At 37.2% G+C, this 22,468-nt stretch overlaps 1 protein-coding gene and 4 non-coding genes across 5 annotated transcripts in view; 4 read left to right on the forward strand and 1 right to left on the reverse strand.

Annotated features, from left to right (window-relative positions):
• LOC123682021 overlaps positions 1–22,468 on the reverse strand; it is a 594,083-nt gene that overhangs the window by 244,742 nt on the left and 326,873 nt on the right. The window lies entirely within an intron of this gene.
• On the forward strand, positions 8,193–8,274 carry Trnas-gcu. Its single transcript has one exon. It is a non-coding gene; the product is annotated as a tRNA-Ser (tRNA).
• Trnas-gcu lies at positions 8,927–9,008 on the forward strand. Its single transcript has one exon. It is a non-coding gene; the product is annotated as a tRNA-Ser (tRNA).
• Trnas-gcu lies at positions 9,861–9,942 on the forward strand. The gene has a single exon. It is a non-coding gene; the product is annotated as a tRNA-Ser (tRNA).
• On the forward strand, positions 10,587–10,668 carry Trnas-gcu. Its single transcript has one exon. It is a non-coding gene; the product is annotated as a tRNA-Ser (tRNA).

Genomic DNA, 22,468 nt, shown 5'->3' on the forward strand with positions numbered 1-22,468 from the left:
TCCGGTTTGGGGAACCAGATATCTTGCATAAGGGTAGCGAATTTCTACTGAAAACCTAGAAAATCTGACTTGACACTTTACATTTGTCTGACCAATTTGTTTTTCCAAAAGTCTCATTTTTCTCATTTTTAAAGGAATCAAAGATAATTACTGGACGGAACACCAGCTCTTTGCAGATGAATAGTGAATATTCAATAAACATATCGCAATTAGTATTCTAACTCCATGGATCTCCAATATCTTCTCACTACTACCAAAGTATAACTCGAACAATAAGGACATCTAATCAAACGTAAAGTGAATAAAGAAAATTTAGGGTATTGGAAGTGATCCCTGTGGAACACCGCTCCAACAGCAATATCCCACAATTCGATCCCAAAACTCCACATTATTTCAGCACCGTATCTCCTTCAAATCAACACAAACTCAATTCTCCTCTTATCCTCACCATTTTCATCTTCCATTTTTTGCCTATCCCAAAAAGACCTCGTGTCGAACTCTCATTACGGAGCTTCCCGTTCCAACACGCCTTCCCCCGAAATGAAGAATGGCGATATCGAACTCCCACAGGGCGATTATTATGAGAAATGCGAATCTACAATCAACATCTGTTTATCGACGAGGAATCGAATAAAATATATTCTCGGCCCCCTAGGGGGCGTTCGCGGCGGTAGTTGAGGGCTTTCCCGACCCGTGCGTGTGTGTGTGCACCTAGTGGGGCTTCTTGTACTAATGGACGTGGAGGATTCCTTTCGGTATCGCTTTCGGAAATGGGCAAGATTAAATGGATTGATTGGAAGATAGGAGCGAGTGTTGAACCCTTGTTCTGTAGGTTTTTTTTTGTGTCGAGGGACAAAGTGGCTGTATTTCTGTGTTCTATTGGGTTTGATGCAGAGGTGTACTTGGGGAATAGGAAGGTGAAATTGAATTTAGCTAGGATATTCTCGAATTATCTAGACTTACCTATTTGTCAGCAAATTACTCAACTCAGTGAAGGTATATTCATTGACTCACCTGAAACAGAAATCGAAATCAGGAACTCAACAAAGAACGGATTGGATAAGTTTCGCAATATAATCGTTTTATGAGAAATATTTGGCTATTTATTGACATCCGCATTGATTAGACTCTTAAGAACGATATAAAGGGTTTTCCAATATGAACGATATACTCAATTCAAAATGGTCATAATAGCGACTGTGTTTTATTTTTTGACGTTTCTTGACGTTTCAATAATTGTTAAAATGTTAAACAATTCTCAAATGAGCATTGTTTAACATTTTAACAATTATTGAAACTTTCAAGTCAGTATTCACAAATGTGAATACTGACAGAAATTCAAAAAGAATGGACGACATTATTCATTTGATCGACTCAATATTCATTGTAGACAAATTTGAAAGTAGATCCAAGTAGGGATTCATCAAGCCAAGTAGCTTGACATTTTAACCAACTACTTGTCTTGAAAATCAAGCAGTGAAAAATTACATACTTGAGCTTGACTTGATTTTAGATATTTATGACTTGATATCACTTGAGCTTGATATGCACGCGTCGCACGGCATATATTTCTGCAATCTCGTGCGCTCTTAGACTAAATACGGGGATTCCTCGAGCGCCGAGAGACTGAATCAATCGCCAGTGTGACTATCGGTAGTTTTCTCACATTTCTCTGAAATCTATTGCTAGATTTAGGTAGTTTCAGAAATATCTTTTTAAACTTGGCCAAAATTGCCAAGGATTTTTTATCAACGCAAGTATCTGCAGCTTCTGTTGAAAGACAATTTTCCAGAGTTGCTCTTATACTTACAAAAACCCTCAATAGGCGGTACGCCAAAACTATAAGATGCCTTATGGTCTTAGATCCTGAATGGAAAGCCTGGAGGTTTCTCAATATAAGGAAAATTTTTTATTTTGTTATGATTCATTGTGAATTAATTTATGTTTTTATTTCAAAAAAAGTTGATATTTTCGGTACTACTAATCTATTATTTTGACAAAGAGTAATACAAAAAGTTTTTAAATTCAAACAATAAAGCATGTATAGATAAATGACAGTATTAGTAGAGGAATTGAGAATGAGGAATCATACATTTCAACGTATGATTCAAGAGTACATATGAAAACTGCAGCAAAAACTCTGACTCCACGTATAAGTATAGTCATTGGTTTGTGTATTAGTTTTCATAATAGGCTAACGAAGTTATATTGAATCCGTCCAAATGCAATCTTTTCCATCTTTTCTGGTCACCAAAAGTTGAAGCATACTATCACAACAGCCATGACCAGTCCAAAGTCGATTTAAAATACACCAAAATTTCCTAGGAAGATTGAAACCTAGAACTTTCTCTGAAGGATCAACGATTAGACTTTTGTTGAAGACATTAGAAGAATTCCCTTCAAACGCCAAATTTCCTTGTTATTTTCATTAAATTGAAAGAAAGTATTAATCCAAAAAAGTTTACATGACTTCAATCTGGCAGTTCTAGTATCTGGAAGGTTAGATACAATTGGAAATAAGTTCGTATGACATTTGAAAAGCATACTAATGCAAAATATTCTTCGTAATGCCATTTTGTCCTTTAACAAGATCCCAAAGCCGACGACGATAAACTTAACATTTTATAGCAAAAAACTTCACAACTTTACGCGGCGTTAAAATTTGGCCTCTCGAAAGTAACCGAAAAAAAAAACCCCGGGCAGATTATCAATTAACGACCAAAACGCATTTAACGAGGTCGCCTTCTTCCCAACCTCCGAAATCATTTATTTCGGGCGTTATTATCAATTAAAGGCAACCCTTTTCATTAGTTCGAAAAGTTTTCGTGAAATTTTTTTTAACGGCCGACTACTACGACGGCCATAAATCAATTAGGACCGTCAAATTTAATGAACTCTCAAACCGGATGACGATACGGAACCCGGAGGACTTTTGCTGACGCGTCGTCCTGCTCTATACGAGCCCGTTGTTAACGTCTGTCCCAAATCCGGACAAGTGTCAACTGGGCCAAGTCGATTTGGATAGTTTCGCAGCAATTAGGGACAAAGCCACCTGCGTCTTCGGGACCCTTAGGGGGTAGAATGCCACGTTGTTGTTTGCACACGGGGCTCCCCCCCCCCCACCACGTTCCTGTCTATTGAATTGTGTTTCAGGAAATACGTGGCACGGTGGCAGTGTCTGTTCCGGTCGTTGGCATTGTTCGGTAGACTAAACGGTATTTCTGTTCAGACCATTCAGCGATTTCCTTGAGGTGATTTTGCGATATTATTGGCAGATTTAATATCTCCGAGAAATTTTACTTCTTTTTTCTCTTTTCCTATTTTTTGGTTCGTGTGATTTTTTCGAAAAATATTGAACGCTCAAAACAGAACCATTTGAAAACATTTTCATATCCGTATTTACTTTTGAACATCTGAATAACTATTGATAAATAATATTTTCTCGGAATATCAACGTTCAAATCAGAGTTTCGCAAGGATTCGTTCAAATAATCAAGAGAAATATAGAAAATTGAAACTTACTTTCAATAATTCTGCCTTGAATCATAAATATACTCCCAAATATCATGGATTTGAACTTGATTCTTCTTTGAATTTCAAGGTCCACTTTAAAAATTTGCGTATGAAATTGAAGTCTCCACAAATTAGCTGGTTCTTCATGTGGTGCTGATGCCAGAATTCTTCGTACAGCTGCTTTGGCCTTGGTTTATTCTGCTGCTGAATACTGTTGTTCTGTTTGGTACAATAGTGCTCATGTCCATTAAATTGATGCACCGCTTAACGTTTCTATGAGAATTATACGTGAAACGTTAGATCTACACATTTACATTGGTTACCAGTGCTATGACATACACTTATATTTATATAGCCTTATATTCGTATGACAGGTTGCAGTCAAGAAATCTTGGGATGAATTTTATTTTTACCCGAACTTATTTCCAATTGTATCTTACCTTCCAGATACTAGAACTACCAGATTGAAGTCACGTAAACCATTATGGATCAATAATTTCCTTCAATCTATGAAAGAGACGTGGAAATTTGGCTTTCGGAATGGAGTTCATGTAATGTGTCCAACAACAGTCTAATCGTTGATCCTTCAGGGAATGTTTCAGGTTTCAATCTTCCTAGCATAATTTGGTATGCTTCAAATCGACTTAGGACTGGTCATGGTAGTTGCAATAGTATGCTCTTCAAATGGAATTCTATTGATAGCCCACTATGTGAGTTTGGTGTTGAAGAAACCATTGAACACTTGATGAATACTTGTCCAATTTATAAATTTGATGGTGGTTTCCAAGCTATCCATTTAATTTCAGATACTTTGTCAGAATGAGTCGTTAACATCATCATTTAATTATAAAGTCGTCAACCGTTGTTGAAGACAAGTATGTAGAAGATTCTTGTTTGGATGAAAAGGAAGCTCGTCAATATAAATATGTCAGCTAATTCTGTAAACTAATACACAAACCAGTCACTACATCTATACGAGGAGACACAGTTTCTGCTGCGCTCTAGTATCATGTATGGATATGTATGGATATATGTATGATGCCCGTTCACATTTCCTCTGCTAATACTGAGATTACGTGTACACAACCTTTGTTGTTTGAAGTTGATTATTTTTTTGTATTGCTGTATCTCAAAAGAATAATATACTGACTGAGATACACTAGTTATAGTAAGCTGAACAAACGATACGAAAGAATCTTGATCCAAGAAAGCAAGAGAGCTGTTTCAATAGAATTTTGTAGAGAAATCGATTGCTATACGTTGAACTGAAAGTCAATAAATCGAAACAATGAAGTAAACGGTAACTGAGTGAATTCGACAGGGGTTACATTATTGGATTATGTGAACGTTATTTTTCATTCAGAGAATCTTGATCCAAAATAGTATTAGAGCTGTTTGTGCGGAATCCTGTACAAAAATTGGTTGCTATTGTATCATAAGCATTAATCGCAGAGGCTTAAGAGCCTGTACGCGATACGATACGAGGACTGAAAGTCAACGAATTGAATCCATGAACTCTGGAAAAATTTTACTACATCGAATTACCTAACTGAAACAATGATATTTCGGAAAATTTAAACGCATAATTTGAAATAGATACCTCTGTGTTGCATAGTGCATTAAACGAACAAACGGTCCACAGATGGCATCTCACGTTACCTCACCCTAAGGCTGCATAACATTCGAGCAGTTTCACCGAAAAACGCAATATTTGCATGATTTCAGCATTCATACCTCCAATATCAACTGTTAATATTACAGGGGTGGATTCAAATTATTCTCCCGAATGTCGCCAAATCAAACTTCGACAGACAACTCGAGGGTACGTCGCCCCCTTCCTTCCAACTTTTTTTCTCTCACCAAATGATCCAATCGGAATTGTAAATATCGAAGAGCAGAACAGTTCCCGGCAATTATATCATGGCCAACTCGACCCGAAACGATTATCTCGCCCCGCTGGTGTCAGGGGCGTACGAGACTCCCCCCCACCCGGTTTTTTTTCTGCCGGTTTTATTTTTATTTGTCGTCACAGACGGCCTGGGCATCGGGCGTCATCTGCACACACTAATTAGAAACATTATGCGTCATATATCTGGAATTAATGGTTCGTTGAAACGTCCTCCAGGATTCCGGAGTGTCGCCTGGAAATATTCCCGAGGTGATTTATCGCAGCAGGCTATCGATTCAGGTTAAAATTGCGGGCGTTTGTTTTGTGGAAATGCGATATTGTGTTTGGTTCATAGAGGGCGTGTAGGTGGGTTTGGTTGGTAGAACGGTTGGTTTGCGTTGTGAAGTGTGTGAAATTCCGAGGAGGTGGATTCTGCGAATGGACCATGTGCGTGAAATGTTTGAAAGATATACATTTCACCAGTTTACAATCTACTGAAGAAGGCTCATCAATTGTGTGGTTTCGAAAGTATCAGTTTCCATTATTGCTTTCTGTTGGCTTGTGTTTACCAAAATGTGTTCTTTGGTCTACCAAAGGGTGTTTGACTTGACCATATTTTCTCTATACAAAGTGTTCCTAAATGAGAGGCACGAACAAAAATGACAGATTCTTCGGATCATTTCAAGAAAAAAAAGTCTTATAAACATGCAAGAGCCTTGTTTTCGAGATACAGAATGTTAAATTTTGATTGTCTTCTCATAGCACCATAGATTATCGTAATGAACACATTTGTCGTCTTCAGTCCCAATGCGATGTAGAAATCCTTTCCGTCTTTGCCTTTCAAGCAGCTGTTCACCAGCAAACAAACGCAATTCAACATCACTCGGCTTCAACTCGTGCGGCACCCAATTTTCTTGTTTCTGAATCATTTCCATGACTTTCAGGCGTTTTGAAATGACTTGTTGCGTCATTCCCAATGATCCAGCCAATTTTTGTTACGTTTGGCAAGAGTCTTTATCCAGTAATGCCTCCAATTCTTCATCTTCGAAAACCTTTTTTCTTTCACCTCCATGCAGGTTTTCGACGTCAAAATCGCGGTTCATGAAGCGTTGAAAAGACTCTCGGCATGTGCCTTCACTAATAGCGATCTCATCATAGTTATTTGAGAGCATTCAATGAGCCTCAACGGCAGATTTCTCCATATTAAAGCAGAAAATTAAAACCTTTCGCAAATGACAAGAATTTGGCTTGTAAGTAGACATGTTTAATCGGGAATAACTTCAAAATTCAGACACAAATCGACTAATATTTCGATGGCGTTATGTTAACAAATACCTTAGCTTATTGTATGTCATCTACGATCTCTTTATTTCGACTACCACTTACCGCTACAACTATCCATTGCAAAACTGCGGAAGCAACGTTGTCGAGAACGTTATACACCTAATACTTTGAAATTTCAACCAAATACTACGTTTGCCAAAATTGGTCGAAAACTTCAAAACCATCTTAGTGTTGCATTTATGTTATTACAAAGTAGGTACACATATGTTTTGAATACCGTTTCTAAACTCATAAGTGATTACCTTGATTATGGAAAGGCAAGGCGAACAAAACGCGCAATTTCTCATTAATTATCCACTAATAGGTATCAAAGTTCAAGAGGTTCGATTAACATCCATGTACAGCAAATTCGACATACAATTAACCGCTTAAAAATCCTTCCAACTTAACCTCAATTACCATCGGCCACAAATCAACCAATCCCAGAGGTCGCCACTTCGCGAGAATCTCATTCACAGAAGAATCGCCGAGAAAGGCGAAAATGCTAATAAAGAACAAGAAGTCGTGATTCCCAGCTAATGAAGTTTGCCCATTTGCCTGCCTCTAACAGGCCCGAAAGGCGACCGAAGACGCTCCTAACAGCATGAGGTTACAACGGAAACAAATCGCAGTAGGCCCGGCAAACCGTAGACAAATGACGGTGACAACCGGGTAACATTAATTCGACAAGGCACTTCATCCTTGCGTGATTCTCGACAAACACGAGATCGGATAGTTGAATGATGATCCAAGTCGCCGATGGAACGAACGTCTCTTCCTCGTTTGTTAAGTTTTTTTTCTCCTTTGTTTTATCCGGTTGGCGTTGGAATTGGGCGAAATCGATGCGGAAAACGCGCTGGGACCCAGATATTTATGTACTCTGTGTTTTTGGTGACTGTTATTCTATTGTGCGGTCGGAATGATTAATTCAAGTTATGTCGCAAAGTTACATCGTTTGTTTCGGTCTGCTATTGGAGTTTCTTGTTGTTTCTTATCGAGGTCGGTGGAGGTGGATTATGCCAGTAGCCAGTAGCGTCGATTAGCGTTTGGTATGGTTTTCTGCGATGCTATTTCGACAGAGCTGGCGTGTTTTCGATGTTTTTGAGAATTTCTTCGATCCTCGAACAGAACCTTGTGGGTCACCTTCTCGTTCAGATTATGACGGATGTTGCAACTCAAACGATTTCAAATTGTCGTTTGCATTAATGTTATGCATTGATGCAATTGATCACTTAATGAAGTATATGAAAATATTGATAATTAAAAGGATTGATGTTACTAAATAGGCAAGGATTTTCATCATCTATCCTCATACTGATACATTTCATCGTGATCCTGAAGATTAACGATATCATACTCATGTCGTAACTAAACAAACTTTGCATCATAATGATACAATAGATGGAATGGTGTAGATAGTATTATATGAAGTGCTGATAAGTAATGGGAATTTACGTTATGTAAAGATGACGAGGTGGCCGAGTGGTTAAGGCGTTGGACTGCTAATCCAATGGGCTCTGCCCGCGTGGGTTCGAATCCCATCCTCGTCGGAAAAATTTTGCCAAAATATTTTCAACTCTTTGTCAATCTATACACTGATTAATTTTCATTCTTGGTAATGTTGATATGAAAGGGCTTCACCCTGTAATATATATGCAAGATTCATTTTTCATGAGCATTTGATGTGTTTTTTTGAGTTCCAAATATTGAATATTTTATTACTTTGCTGAGAATTGACCGAAGAAATACTGTTAGCATGAACACTATCATAAACCTTTTGGCTTAACAAGTTCACTCATCAACCTCACTCATTTTGAGTAAGAGTAAAATGTTTTTATTTCTGTGAAAAACTTGAAGGTTTAGCCTCTACTAGAAGAAATTGGAAGTAGAAATGATTATTAACACATTTCATTTAGATCAAGATTGACAATAGGTAAGATAAGGATAGAAATCCACTAATGATTGAGAAGAAATAAGTGATACGTTCCACTCAAAAACCAGCCAGGAAATTGAATTGGGTATACAAGGATATCAAAGGTTAATTTCACTAAAACATCTGATCAAAATGAATATTTATGTGTAGATGAAGAGATCCGAGCAAATAAGTTTTCCAAATTCTTCGTATTGATACTGCTTCCAATAGATAATAAAATTGGTTGACCTATTCCCATTCCTATTAAGGATCTACTGCGCCTCATATATGACGAGGTGGCCGAGTGGTTAAGGCGTTGGACTGCTAATCCAATGGGCTCTGCCCGCGTGGGTTCGAATCCCATCCTCGTCGGATAAAATTTTGTAAAAAATATCTGAATTATTTGACTAACATTAATTCCGATTGATCTACATACTTGATCGTTCGCAAAGGTAATATGAAACTTCACCCTGAAATATACTATACATTGATTGCTGATGAACAGCAAAGTTTTTTGTAGTTCCATAGAAAGATGTCCAAATATCATTTCATTACCTTGCCAATAATTGAAAGAAGAAACACTGGTGGTATGAATGCGATCATTATCCTTTTGGCTCACCAGGTCTACTCACTGAACTCACTTATGTTGTTGATTAGGAGTAAGATCTTGTTCTCATCCTCATCTCTATGAAAATTTTGAAGATTAAGGATCTACTCGTTTTTCTTTTAGACCAAATATCTATAATCATTCGCCTAACAAACTCTTTAACTTCATTAAAGTAAGATAATTCAAGAAAAATATATTATTGAATATGTCAATATATCATTAAAAATGTTACACATTTCAGCTCTATTTTAATTCCATTAATCTTATTTCATTCTCATGATCTTTCGAGGGACTCAGTTTGCATAGAGTCAGACTGCATAGAACAAAGAAATAATATTCTAATCGTGCAAACGACTGGATTTCTCACTAATAATTTCTCAAGAATCTAAGCTTAGTCGATGGTCCTTTATTCTGATTTTGTAAGGATATACATACAAGGATATTGCAGGTTGATTTGGCAAAAACAGCTGACACAAATGAATAATTTCATGTGGATGTCGAGATCAAAGCAAATAAACTCTGATAGTTTTTCAAACTACCTTCATACGGAAGACTCATCGATAATCCTTCCAATAGAGGATGAAATTCCTATTAAGGATCTACTCCACCACACATATGACGAGGTGGCCGAGTGGTTAAGGCGTTGGACTGCTAATCCAATGGGCTCTGCCCGCGTGGGTTCGAATCCCATCCTCGTCGGATAAAATTTTGTAGAAAATATCTGAATAGAATGTCAATCTATATACCGATTGATTTGCATTCTTCTTGGTTTGTAATGTTGATATGAAAGGGCTCCACCCTGAAATATATCTACAAGATATTTTTTTTTGAGTTTCATAGGTTGAATATTCTATTATCTTGCTGAAAATTGACAGAAGAATTACTTGTGGCATGAACACTATCATAAACCTTTTGGCTCAATGAGTTCACTCATCAACCTCACTCATTTTGAGTAAGAGCAAGAAGATGTTCTTATTCAAATGAAAATTGTGAAGATTTAGAATCTGTTTGAAGGAATTGCAAGTAGACATGATTACTATCACATTTTATGTGAGCTCAAAATTCACAATAGTCAAGATAGAGATAGAAATCCACTAATGGTTGATTGGTTGAGAAGAAATAAATCATACGTTTCACTCAAAAAGCAGCCAGGAAACTGAATAAGGTATACAAAGATATCAAAGGTTAATTTGACTAAAACATCTGATCGAAATGAATATTTATGTATGTCCGAATTCTTCTTCGTACGGAAAAAGTATGGATACCGCTTCCAATAAGTAATGAAATGAGTTGGCCTATTCCCAATTCCCATTCCTATTAAGGATCTACTACGCCACACATATGACGAGGTGGCCGAGTGGTTAAGGCGTTGGACTGCTAATCCAATGGGCTCTGCCCGCGTGGGTTCGAATCCCATCCTCGTCGCATAATATTTTGCATGATTTTCAACGAATTTTATCGTTCCATATTGATTTCGGAAAATTTGTACTCAAATCTAAGACCAAAATAATGTTATCTTGCAGAAAACGCAATAAGCAATATTTATCATCTATCACCTATCATATCAAATTATTATGGTTGCTAAAATAAAAATATAAGGATGAGATAAGCTATTTAAATATATACGAAATAGGTATGAAAAATATTTAAATGTAAAAGAATATACACAGAAAAAAGCTAGTATGCAGAAGTAACATAATTATCCGACGCGTGTTGTTATCATAAAAATCTTGGTTCTTTTGAAATTTCAATCAGTGCTGATGGACAAAGTTGAGACAAGTGAGTACGAAAACTGCCGTGTTGGTCAAGACTTTCTCTCTTTCGAAGACTCTGCAACTTTCAGTAGATTTCATCTGAGGAATGACTCGTACTGCCTTCTTTTGTTGCAGTAGGACACACTCAGCATCTGTAATTGCCCCCACAAGATGATACCATATATATTCTGCTGCACTGAGGAAGGAAAAATATTACCCAAGCTTTACAATTTCTGTTCAAACGATTTTTCTCATTCTCCGCATCATAGAATTCCGAGTTGATAATTTTCCACATAAATTAGTTATATGATTCCTCCAGCTCAGCGCAGCTTGGAATTCTAGTCCGGAATACTTCATTTATTCATATCCGTTGTCCAGGTGAAGATGATTTTCTGGCTCTTCTCACTCATGAGGATTCCATATTTCATTTTTCCGGGAAATTGCTTTACTTGGAAAAGGAAAATCATCCATATAAATACAAACTGTAGCTGATAGTGCCTTCTTGAAGACATAATTCATATATATCACGAAGAGGGTCGATCCAAGAATTGACCCCTGAGGAACACCAACAATCACATCTCGCAACCCTGAAACATCTCCATTCCAATTTGCTGTCTGATATCTACCAGACAGGTCAAAACCAAACATCTGTAATGACTTTTCTAACTCCATAGTAATAATAATCGGTGAAATATACAGAACATTTTCGATACTTTATGAACTATTTGAACTGTATTTTAACGACTCGAAAACTAGGCTTACATCACCCTTATAAAAACACCCGAAATGCCCCAAATGCGACAACATAAAGTTCAAGTTACCCAAGTCGATTCCCGTATATAGAAGGGTCAGATGGCACCCCAACTAGGTGGTGTTGTTCGAGACCCCCACTCTCATCGATTCCCAACTTTGGCAGAATAAATCAAAGTCCCAGATATACAACGCGCATCACTTAAGTCCGCCGATCGTACAAAAGCTTCGGGATCCCATATATTATTATCCCGGTAAACAATCCACGGCGTTGACACCGATTAAGGCAAGTTCCGCCAATGGTTGCGGCCCGAGTCTGAAGGTGGCGACACCAGAACCAGAGACGATAAATTCAATTAAAAGCTTCCGGACGCGGGTATGCTGTCCCAGGTATTTGTTGACGTTCCTCCCGATGATGGCGGCGCGAACGTTCCTTTTGCTAGCGATTGTGTTGAGTTTGGATTTTGGAAGTTACGATCGAGTTGTTTTTGGAGTTTGAGTCGGTTTTCTTTGAGGGGATTTATTGGAAATGCTGCCTTGTGATCGAGATTGATTCACCGGATCTTGAGGTGTCTGTAGAATAGCCTACAGAAATAGTATTGACAAAATTTACACAGGCAACGAAAACAATTTTTTTTGTTTCGGTTCCTGGGATTTAAGAGCGGGTTTCAACTATACTTGGGACGCTGAATTTGTACATGCAGTCCGATTTTCTTTATCAGCTCTACTTTTTTAGATACATCAATTCATCTACCAATGTAGGTTTCATTCAGTATATCCATCTTTGAGAGTTCTAAAATTATTATACAGGGTGTTTCCTAAACATGCGGCAAAAATTCAGGGGGTTGTTCCTTGGACTATTTTAAGCATGTTTTGTCCTTGGATGATTTTTGAAAAACCTCTTTGTTTCGAAGATACAGGGCGAACAACATTTTTCATATTTTTAAAATTAATAATAGTTTAAATAAAAATGCGTACCGCACTGTGTTTACTAAGTAGGTACAATTTATTTTTAAATTTGTTTAACAACATTCCAATTACTAAAAACGGCCAGTTTTTTGACTAAAAATTGATAAGTGCAGATGGTAAAGGAATACAGATTAAACCCGGATCATTGCTGGGTGTAACTTAATAAGAAATGATCCTGGTGTTTTTGAAAGGGTTCGGCAGTCAATGAGGAGAAGATTGGATGCTTGTATGCTGGCTAGAGGTGGTCATTTTCAACAGTTTTTGTAGGTTGAGTTGAATTTTCATGTAATTTTTCATAATAAAATGTTATTATCTGAAATTTTGTTTCCCCTATATCTTCGAAACAAATAGGTTTTTCAAAAATCATCAAAGGACAAAATATTCTTGGAATAGTCCAAGGAACAACCCCCTGAATTTTTGCCGCATGTTTAGGAAACACCCTGTATATTCATTAATGTAGGTACAATGGTTTATTTTCAGTCTGCGATTAAGTAAATTCCAGGTGAATCTATAAATAGTGGAACCATTGCCTATCAGGTAACTGAACTGACCCTTTTAATTCCCTAACTCGAGTAATAAGAGCAGGGCCGGCGCGAGCAATTTTGGCGCCTGAAGCAAAGAATTTTTTGGCGCACCTGCTGAAAATGTATCAATAAACACAAACCTCCCCCCTCCCAACAAAAAACATCACCTACCCCGATGATAATTCGCATTTTAGATTTCTCTAGCGTTTTTGCTAATCGTTTTTTCCTAAAGTCATTTCCACTGGGATTCTTTTTTTCGGACATTTTCACCTACAATAAATTCCTGAATTTCTTCGACGCCGATGAACAATGCGTAAGTAATATGTCTGATTCTCACATTCACAAGACACTGCGCACGATCGATGAAAGATTATTCATCACACCACAAGATACAAAGGGCGGTAGGCCATGCAAAACTAATGGGGGTTAAAAACATGTGTTCCACTGAAAACATTAAGAATTTATCAGTAACTAGTTTCGGATGCAGAATCGTAGGAATTTTCCATATGTTGAATGTGTGAACAACTTCCACGTAATTCGAAGTCTTGTTTTTCATCTTTGTGTAATACATTCCATCCCTCACTCAATTAGGGTAATAGGCAATGCTGCTTATATTGGTTGGGTTACAATGTGTTATTTATTGAACAGGCGGCTTAGTAAAGACGGTTTGGAGATTTTCATTGCAGGGAATGTTGATAAACGCAGCAAAGCGGACTAACCTCATGTTGTTTTTAAGAATCAGACTATATTTTTCAGAAATATGAAAGGGCGGCTATAAACTGGGCTATATTTGCCGTCCCTCGAAAACAGGCGTCTGAAACAGTCGCTTCACTATTTCACTCCTAACGCCTGCCTTGAGTAAGAGAAAAAATAAAAATCTCTCCGTTACAGATGAAGTTGAGCTTAATAAGACAATTTGTGAAGGCTCTGATAAGAATGGTCATGTTTTGTATATATGTATAGGGGTAAAAAAGCATCAGTTGAGCACAAAAAAACTTAAAGCAGGGATATTTGTCGACCCACAAATAAGACAAGTTATCAAGGATCCTGCCTTCATAAATTCATAAATGTTTCTAGGTAAACATAGAGCTCAAAACTATATTAAAATGGTAAATAAGATGTTCAATAGTTTGAAATCCATAGGGTGCAATATGAGTATTGAAATACACTTATAATACAGCCACTTAGACCGTTTTCCAGAAAATTTAGGAGATATGAATGAGAAGAAACGAAATCTAAAACTAAGCAATGTAGTGCTAGAAGCAGGTATGCATCTCCGCGGTAATAATACACTTTTTATTAAATTCAAGAGATTCGTTGAGAAGTCGGTAACTTCAAATAAACACTAATATGCTGAAGTGCACTCTGAACTTTCAAGAAGGCATTGCTACAAGTAGAAAACGAAATCCAAGTTTTTCTCATTCCAGCATCACCGTTTCTATCGAGATTCCTTCTCAGATCGGCAAATTTCTCATCCAGATTTACTGCTCTTATACACATCCGAATCTAGATGGATTATGCAGATTGAAACAAGCTTCATCCCCTGCATCAGAACATTTTCGGAAAATACACAGCAATCCTGTGCTTGGAACAATGACGGAACTTCTCTAATCTTTCCTGAACTTCTCTAGTCGCAGGTACAGGATAAGTAGTTTTTCAATTAGGACCATACTAAGTCTCATTATTATATCAGTTACTCCAGAACAAAGATGGGATTCCCTGCAGAGAATTACTGAGCGAGACATCTGAGCGAAGTAGTTCAGGCGATGTCTAATGTCGACATATATCTCGCTGGAATTGAATTTGTGTAGAGAGCTCATTCACTTGAAACTTCGATGATTCAATACGTAAGTGGATATTTGTCTAAGGTTCTGTTTCTCTTTCACGCTTTGAGTTTTATTTTGATGCCAAGTCTCAGCTTGTCTTTGTGTAGGGTTTGGGGAAGGTTATTTCAGACTTCTTCAACACCTGGAGTATTTAGAAACACTCCACTCCAAGTCTTTTAAATATATTCTGTTATGAATTTTTTTATGAATAACTGTTGTCTAGTCTATGAAAACTATAAAAAAGAGTTCCGAGAGAAGGAAAAAACCGATAGAGAAATACTCTTTCGGAAATTTTATAATGTAAGATCCGAAAAGTATCTGAATCTTAGTAAGAATAAGACACACCACCTCTGTAGGCACATAATGAAAAATGAGTTATTAGAAACTGGCAAGTGCAGACTTTATGGAGAGAAGGAAGAAATTCCTGATCACTTGGTCATAGAATACCACGAAATTTTCACTTCTTCTGGTCATAAGCTACGTACTTGAAACCTCATTATGTTTCAGATCACAACTCGATCTCTGAAAAACGTTCTCATTTGAGGTGTCTGCGACTAATATTTTAGGAGATGTAACGATTTTTGGATATAGATTGAATTTTTACTGTTTTTACCCAAATTTCGGGTTCTAATTGCCTCAAAACTGTGATGTCTACGATGAATTGTAGCTACGCAGTTGAAACCTCACTATAGAAGACATCTTTGGAGCTGCCAATATATTCTCTTCACATGCACGACTTGACATCCGAAGAAATTGAAAAAATAACGAGGAAAATAAAAAGTAAAAACACCAAAGATATAAAGGATGTTTTTTTTAGAGCTATAGAACTTTACATTGCAATAAAACAACGATTGACATGAATTTTATTTATCCGCAAGATAATCTTGTGGCATTACATTTCAAATATGATTTCTGGCATATGACCGCCACGGCTGGCTCGAATGTAGTCCAATCTGGACGTCCAATTTTCGATGACTTTTTCCAACATTTGTGGCCGTATATCGGCAATAACACGGCGAATGTTGTCTTCCAAATGGTCAAGGGTTTGTGGCTTATCCGCATAGACCAATGACTCTACATAGCCCCACAGAAAGTAGTTTAGCGGTGTTGAATCACAAGATCTTGGAGGCCAATTCACAGGTCCAAAACGTGAAATTAGGCGGTCACCAAACGTGTCTTTCAATAAATCGATTTTGGCACGAGCTGTGTGACATGTTGCGCCGTCTTATTGGAACCACACCTCCTGGAGATCATGGTTGTTCAATTAAGGAATGAAAAAGTTAGTAATCATGGCTCTATACCGATCACCATTGACTGTAACGTTTTGACCATCATCGTTTTTGAAGAAGTACGGACCAGTGATTCCACCAGCCCATAAAGCGCACCAAACAGTCAGTTTTTCTGGATGTTTCGACATACACTTGACGATTAGGTTCACTCCAAATGCGGCAGTTTTGTTTGTTGACATAGCCATTCAACCAGAAGTGCGCTTCATCGCTAAACCAAATAAAATGGACGTAGTGCGCGATACTTATTCCGCACAGAAACATTATTTTCGAAATAAAATTGCACTATTTGCAAGCGTTGTTCAGGCGTGAGTCTATTCATGATGAATTGCCAAACCAAATTGAGAATAGATCACTTAACAGGTGTTAAATCGGTCACCATCTTGAACAGTAATGCCAACTTGAAGTTATATACCTCGAAAAAAAAACACCCTATACATATAGGATGTAACATGAGTGGTTAGCCCTAGCCTAGTGGTCAATGCAGATATTAGGATACACAACAAGCTACTTCACTGGAAAACCTGCATGACCTGCATTAATCACTAGGCTATTGCCAACTACTCATGTAACACCCTGTACTAATGTGTACTAATATCGTGTAAATGGCTACAATTTTTCTCTATTGATCCACTCCTCGATCTTCTTAGCTTTAACTCAAATCGTAAAAGATTAATCAGAAACATGTTTGGGAAAGAAAGTGGAGTACGCTGCTGATGCTGGTAATCGATTACACCAAGAGGACTCCGACGACAATTCATGTGAGCGTAGGATTCGTGGTAAGCAAGGCAGAAACATCTAACGGGCCAACTTCTGGAAATCCACTAATGGTTGAGTAGAAATAAATCATCCGTAGTAGAAAAAAATGGAGATAAATACGTTTTGTTCCTGGTTCCAGCCTTGACGCAAGATGAGCAGGGAGGCATCCGAGGTATGAGAACGAAGGATAACAGAGGACATCAGAATTCTGTAAACTAAAAGAACTAGGCAAAATTTTCACAATCTCAATTTTTTGTTTGTTTTGTAATACACTGTTCAATTCCATCGTGATTCTAACTTTTTTCTTTATATTAAACGCTTTTATAATGATTGGAGATATTCTACGAGAATAGATATTTGTTTTACTAGGCAGCATAGTAGTAGATTGACTGCTGCGGCTGATAGTTAATTCAGAAGGCAGTCAATCCAATTTGCTGCAGAGTTAAACATATAATTTTATCTTCGATATTTTATAATGATATATGTAGGATATTGTATTTGCAAATTATTACAATTCTTACATTCTTTTCATTTTTCTTGTAGTGATAAATTAAAACGAAATTTGATAGAAAACGCAATTGTTGGAATGGTTGGTTGCTATGGAAATGTATATGTTCATGATAATTATAGTTTGACAACTTATGGAATATCTGACAGTCTTTTGGAAAAATATTGAATATATTTAAATTATAGACAGTGATAGAGACTCAAAAGTACTTACTCCTCCAGAAATGAGGGAGGTGGCAGAAAATATTGATTGTCACAAAATGTAGAATGTTTTATTTTCATTGAGAATAATCACTTTGCTGCCTAGGCGGAAAAAGTAATATTCTGCTGATTGATATGTTTCTGCAAAATTAATATTTGCTGTCAATCGGAGAACATAGTTATCTGTTTTAGTTGGCAGCAAACTAAAGGGTGTTTTTTTCAGAGCTATCAGGTGTGTGAATAAGTCTTTCCCGTTTTTTTTCAAATTTTGAGCCTTTATTGTGAAAAAATGGTTACAAATGAATTATTGAAAATATTGGCCATCGCTAGCTACAACTTTTCCCCATCTTTCTGGCAATATACGAATCCCGTTGCGAAAAAATTCGACCGGTTTGGCCTCTATCCAGTCATCCACCCATTTTTTGGTTTCCTCGTAGGAATGGAAGTGCTGGTCAGCCAGGCCATGCGTCATCGATCTGAAGAGATGGTAATCAGACGGAGCAATGTCTGGACTATACGGCGGGTGGGGTAGGACTTCCCATTTGAGCGTTTCTAAGTATGTTTTCACCGGCTGTGCAACATGTGGGCGAGCATTGTCATGTTGCAAAATAACTTTGTCGTGCCTGTAGGAGTATTGTGGCCGTTTTTCATCGCCAGTCACGATACGATGCAGAAAACCCTGTCTTTTATGTCGCTGAAGCAGCTGTTCGCAAGTGAAAAAACGCCGTTCGACGTCTCTCAGCTTCAGTTCGTACGGCACCCAATTTCCTTGCTTTTGGATCATTCCCATGGCTTTCAAACGCTTGGAAATGGTTGTTCGGTCAACTCCCAATGCTTCAGCAAGTTCTTCTTGCGTTTGACACGAATCTTCATCAAGCAAAGTCGCCAATTCTTGATCTTCAAAGATTTGCGGCCGCCCGGAACGCTCCTTGTCTTCCACGTCGAAATCGCCACTTTTGAAGCGTCGAAACCATCCGCGAACACTTGAATCATCGACACAACCTTCTCCATAAGCTTCCTGAAGCAACCGATGCGCCTCGGCAGCAGATTTCTTCAAATTGAACCAATAAAGTGAAACTTCCCGCAAATGACGTCGACTCGGCTCAAATTTCGACATTTTCACGATTTCAAAAATTTATGATGCGAAAAAATTTCAAATAATGTGTTAGTGTGGAATTGTTGACAGATGAATAAGCTTTGATTATGACATATGTAACCATTAAATACTCGCACAGTATTGGTGGCGCCATCTCTTACAAAAAACGGGAAAGACTTATTCACACACCTGATATATAACTTTAAATTGCAATAAAACAACGATGGATTATTCGATTGACATGAATTTTATTTACCCGCAAGATAATCTTGTGGCATTACATTTTAAATATGATTTCTGGCATATGACGCCACGGCTGGCTCGGATGTAGTCCAATATGAACGTCCAATTTTCGATGAATTTTTCCAACATTTGTGGCCGTATATCGGCAATAACACGGCGAATGTTGTCTTCCAAATGGTCAAGGGTTTGTGACTTATCCGCATAGACCAATGACTTTACATAGCCCCACAAAAAGAAGTCTAGCGGTGTTAAATCACAAGATCTTGGAGGCCAATTCACAGGTCCAAAACGTGAAATTAGGCGGTCACCAAACGTGTCTTCCAATAAAACGATTGTAGCACGAGCTGTGTGACATGTTGCGCCGCCTTGTTGGAACCATTGCTCCTGGACATCATAGTTGTTCAATTCAGGAATGAAAAAGTTAGTAATCATGGCTCATACCGATCAACAATGACTGTAACGTTCTGGCCATCATCGTTTTTGAAGAAGTACGGACCAATGATTCCACCAGTCCATAAAGCGCACCAAACAGTCAGTTTTTCTGGATGTAACGGTGTTTCGACATACACTTGAGGATTAGCTTCACTCCAAATGCTGCAGTTTTGTTTGTTGACGTAGCCATTCAACCAGAAGTGCGCTTCATCGCTAATGGACGTAGTGCGCGATACATATTTCGCACAGAACCATTATTTTCGAAATGAAATTGCACCATTTGCAAGCGTTGTTCAGGCGTGAGTCTATTCACGAATTTGAATTGCCAAATCAAACTGAGAATAAATCACTTGACAGCTGTTAAATCGGTCGCCATCTTGAACAGTAATGCCAACTTTAAGTTATATACCTCGAAAAAAAAACACCCTATATTTTATTTACTGCCGCGGCTGATAGTCCATAGCTGAGCGCAACGAGGCTAGGATTCAGTCAAGGCAGTCGATCTACTTTGCTGCTGAGTTAAACATATCATCAGGTGGCAAAAAATATTGATTGTCAGAAAATAATGAATGTTTTATACGCATTGAAAATAATCACTTCGAAGCCTAGGCAGAAGAGTAGCTACTTTGTTGCCTAGGCAGGAAAAGTAATACTTTGCTGATTGATTTAAGTCTGCAAAATCAATATTTGCTCTTAATCGGAGATAAAATAATGAACCATACTGCAAACTTTACATTTCCTTAAAACTTAAACTTAAAAATTTCAGGGGGGTTCTAAATAATTTTTTTCTTTCCACGATTTTGAAACTTATTATTCAAAATAACAGACTAAAATGTTCCAATCCACCTCTGACAACGCTTCCACTGGTGTTCCTTCCTCCCAAAAGTTATCTGCGAGTGGTGCTGAATGTGGCAAGACGATAAAGAGGAAACTTTTTTTCTTCCTCCAGCGGGTTTTTGCAAAGCGATTCTTTTTTTCAAATCTAATCTATCTTGTGCCGGGATCACGACGAATTTTGGTCTCCTTTAATTGTTATATAATGGTGGGTTTGCGTGAGTTTCCTTCGGTCGGCTTCCTTATTTCAACGAAGAAAGCACGATCGTAATGGATATTTCTCATGATGTGTATTACCCACTTTCGAGAATTCTGCGTTATTAATATTGCGGGAAAAATTTATTGTTCGATGAAATTCGGAATTACGATTGTGACCAACTTTCGCTGAATTGAACTTTTCCTGGCTATACAGGATGATCAACGAATAGCATATAGAAAGAAGGCACATTCGATTAAAATAACAAGTACCTCAATGAAAGATGTTTTAGAAGAAAAAAGAAGAAAGCGGAACAAAAAGAAAATAATAAGAATGAAAAAACAAAAAAAATGAAGCTGTAATAAATCTTGAAGCAGAACAAAAAAAGGGGAATGAGGGAAAAAGAAAAAATAAGATAAGATAGTATCACTGAAAGTTTCGAAGAAGACCATGCTTTGTTCAAGAAAAAGAAATCAACTAGAAAAGCTACAAAGGACGAAAAATAATATTATTGTATGATTTGTACTGAAATATATGAAATTCAAACAATTAGAAACTAGCTATTATATGCAATAAAAGTGAAGGCTGGTCTCACAAAAATTGTACCAGTGGTGAAGCCACGTCCAGAGAATTTATCTGTGATTTTTCTGCCAATTAGCTAAGGTCCGTAATTACCCCACATGCTGTGGGTAATCCGGGACACCTAGGGTTTAGTTTTTCTCTTTAAATTTTGATTTTATACTAAATATTTATCAAAGTTACTTACGAGAGTAGAAGAATGATTAGTGTATGTTGACATTTATCAATAAAAGACTTCTGTAAATTAATTTTTGTTTGTTTTATTACAGTTCTTCCTTAGATGTTCGCAATTATTTCACCTTCCCCTACAATATTTCACATGGCAAATTGAGCTGACAGAGATCTCTATTCGAATAGAAGAAATATTGCTGGAGATAATACTTTATTATGTTTCCAAGGGTGTTATAGTAAAAAACATTATGTCATTATTTATGAACCCTTTCCCTGACTCAGATTTGAAGGGTTGGGTTAGATGTAATAAAGGGTGAAATCATTTTATGTGATGTCTCTCCATATGAGAACAGAGAGTTCATTCTCTTCTATTATATCTTCTCATCGCAATGTTGAAAACTGAATTCGTTTTATACATATTTTAAAGAATGATCAGCATTCTACTATAAAAAAAAAGATTCCTGAATTCAGTCATTAACTGATGGTGATGAAAGTGATTTGTCTTTTTAGTGTAATATTATCTTCAATTCTATGGCGAATCCGTTCATTTTCCAGCATGCCTTGAAGAACAAATTCGTGCAGAAATAACTGAGTTTCACACAGATTCTATGGTTGTATTTCATTATAATATTTTGGTTTTTATCTAATATCTGTCAAATTCATGATACAAAAAACTGTTCTGTCAACCAACATTCCTCAATGAAAAATAACCGAATGATATTCATAGAATTATCCATTAATTTCGATGAATATTTAATGAATTAGAAAAAACTCGGAGTAATAAACATAAATAGAGGGAACATTTGGTATTTTCAGTGAGCAAATTCTGTCCCCAACATGAACTATCAAATTTGACATGAAGCGCGCGGAAATGAAAACATATCAGTGATACGATATTTCATTCAATTCGCGAGTTTCTCCACAAAGAACGCACTTCTTATGTCCCATAGTGAATTTACGTTTCATATTAACTCAAAATATATTGAAATAAATACCTGAATATATCAGAAATTCAGAAAACAAACTTCAAGCGCGCCAAACGACGTGAAACAATCGATAACACTAGGAGAGCAAAAGTTGTCAAACTTTGGATTTCAG

Source organism: Harmonia axyridis, chromosome 6 (genome assembly GCF_914767665.1).
Source record: "Harmonia axyridis chromosome 6, icHarAxyr1.1, whole genome shotgun sequence".
Taxonomy (NCBI): domain Eukaryota; kingdom Metazoa; phylum Arthropoda; class Insecta; order Coleoptera; family Coccinellidae; genus Harmonia; species Harmonia axyridis.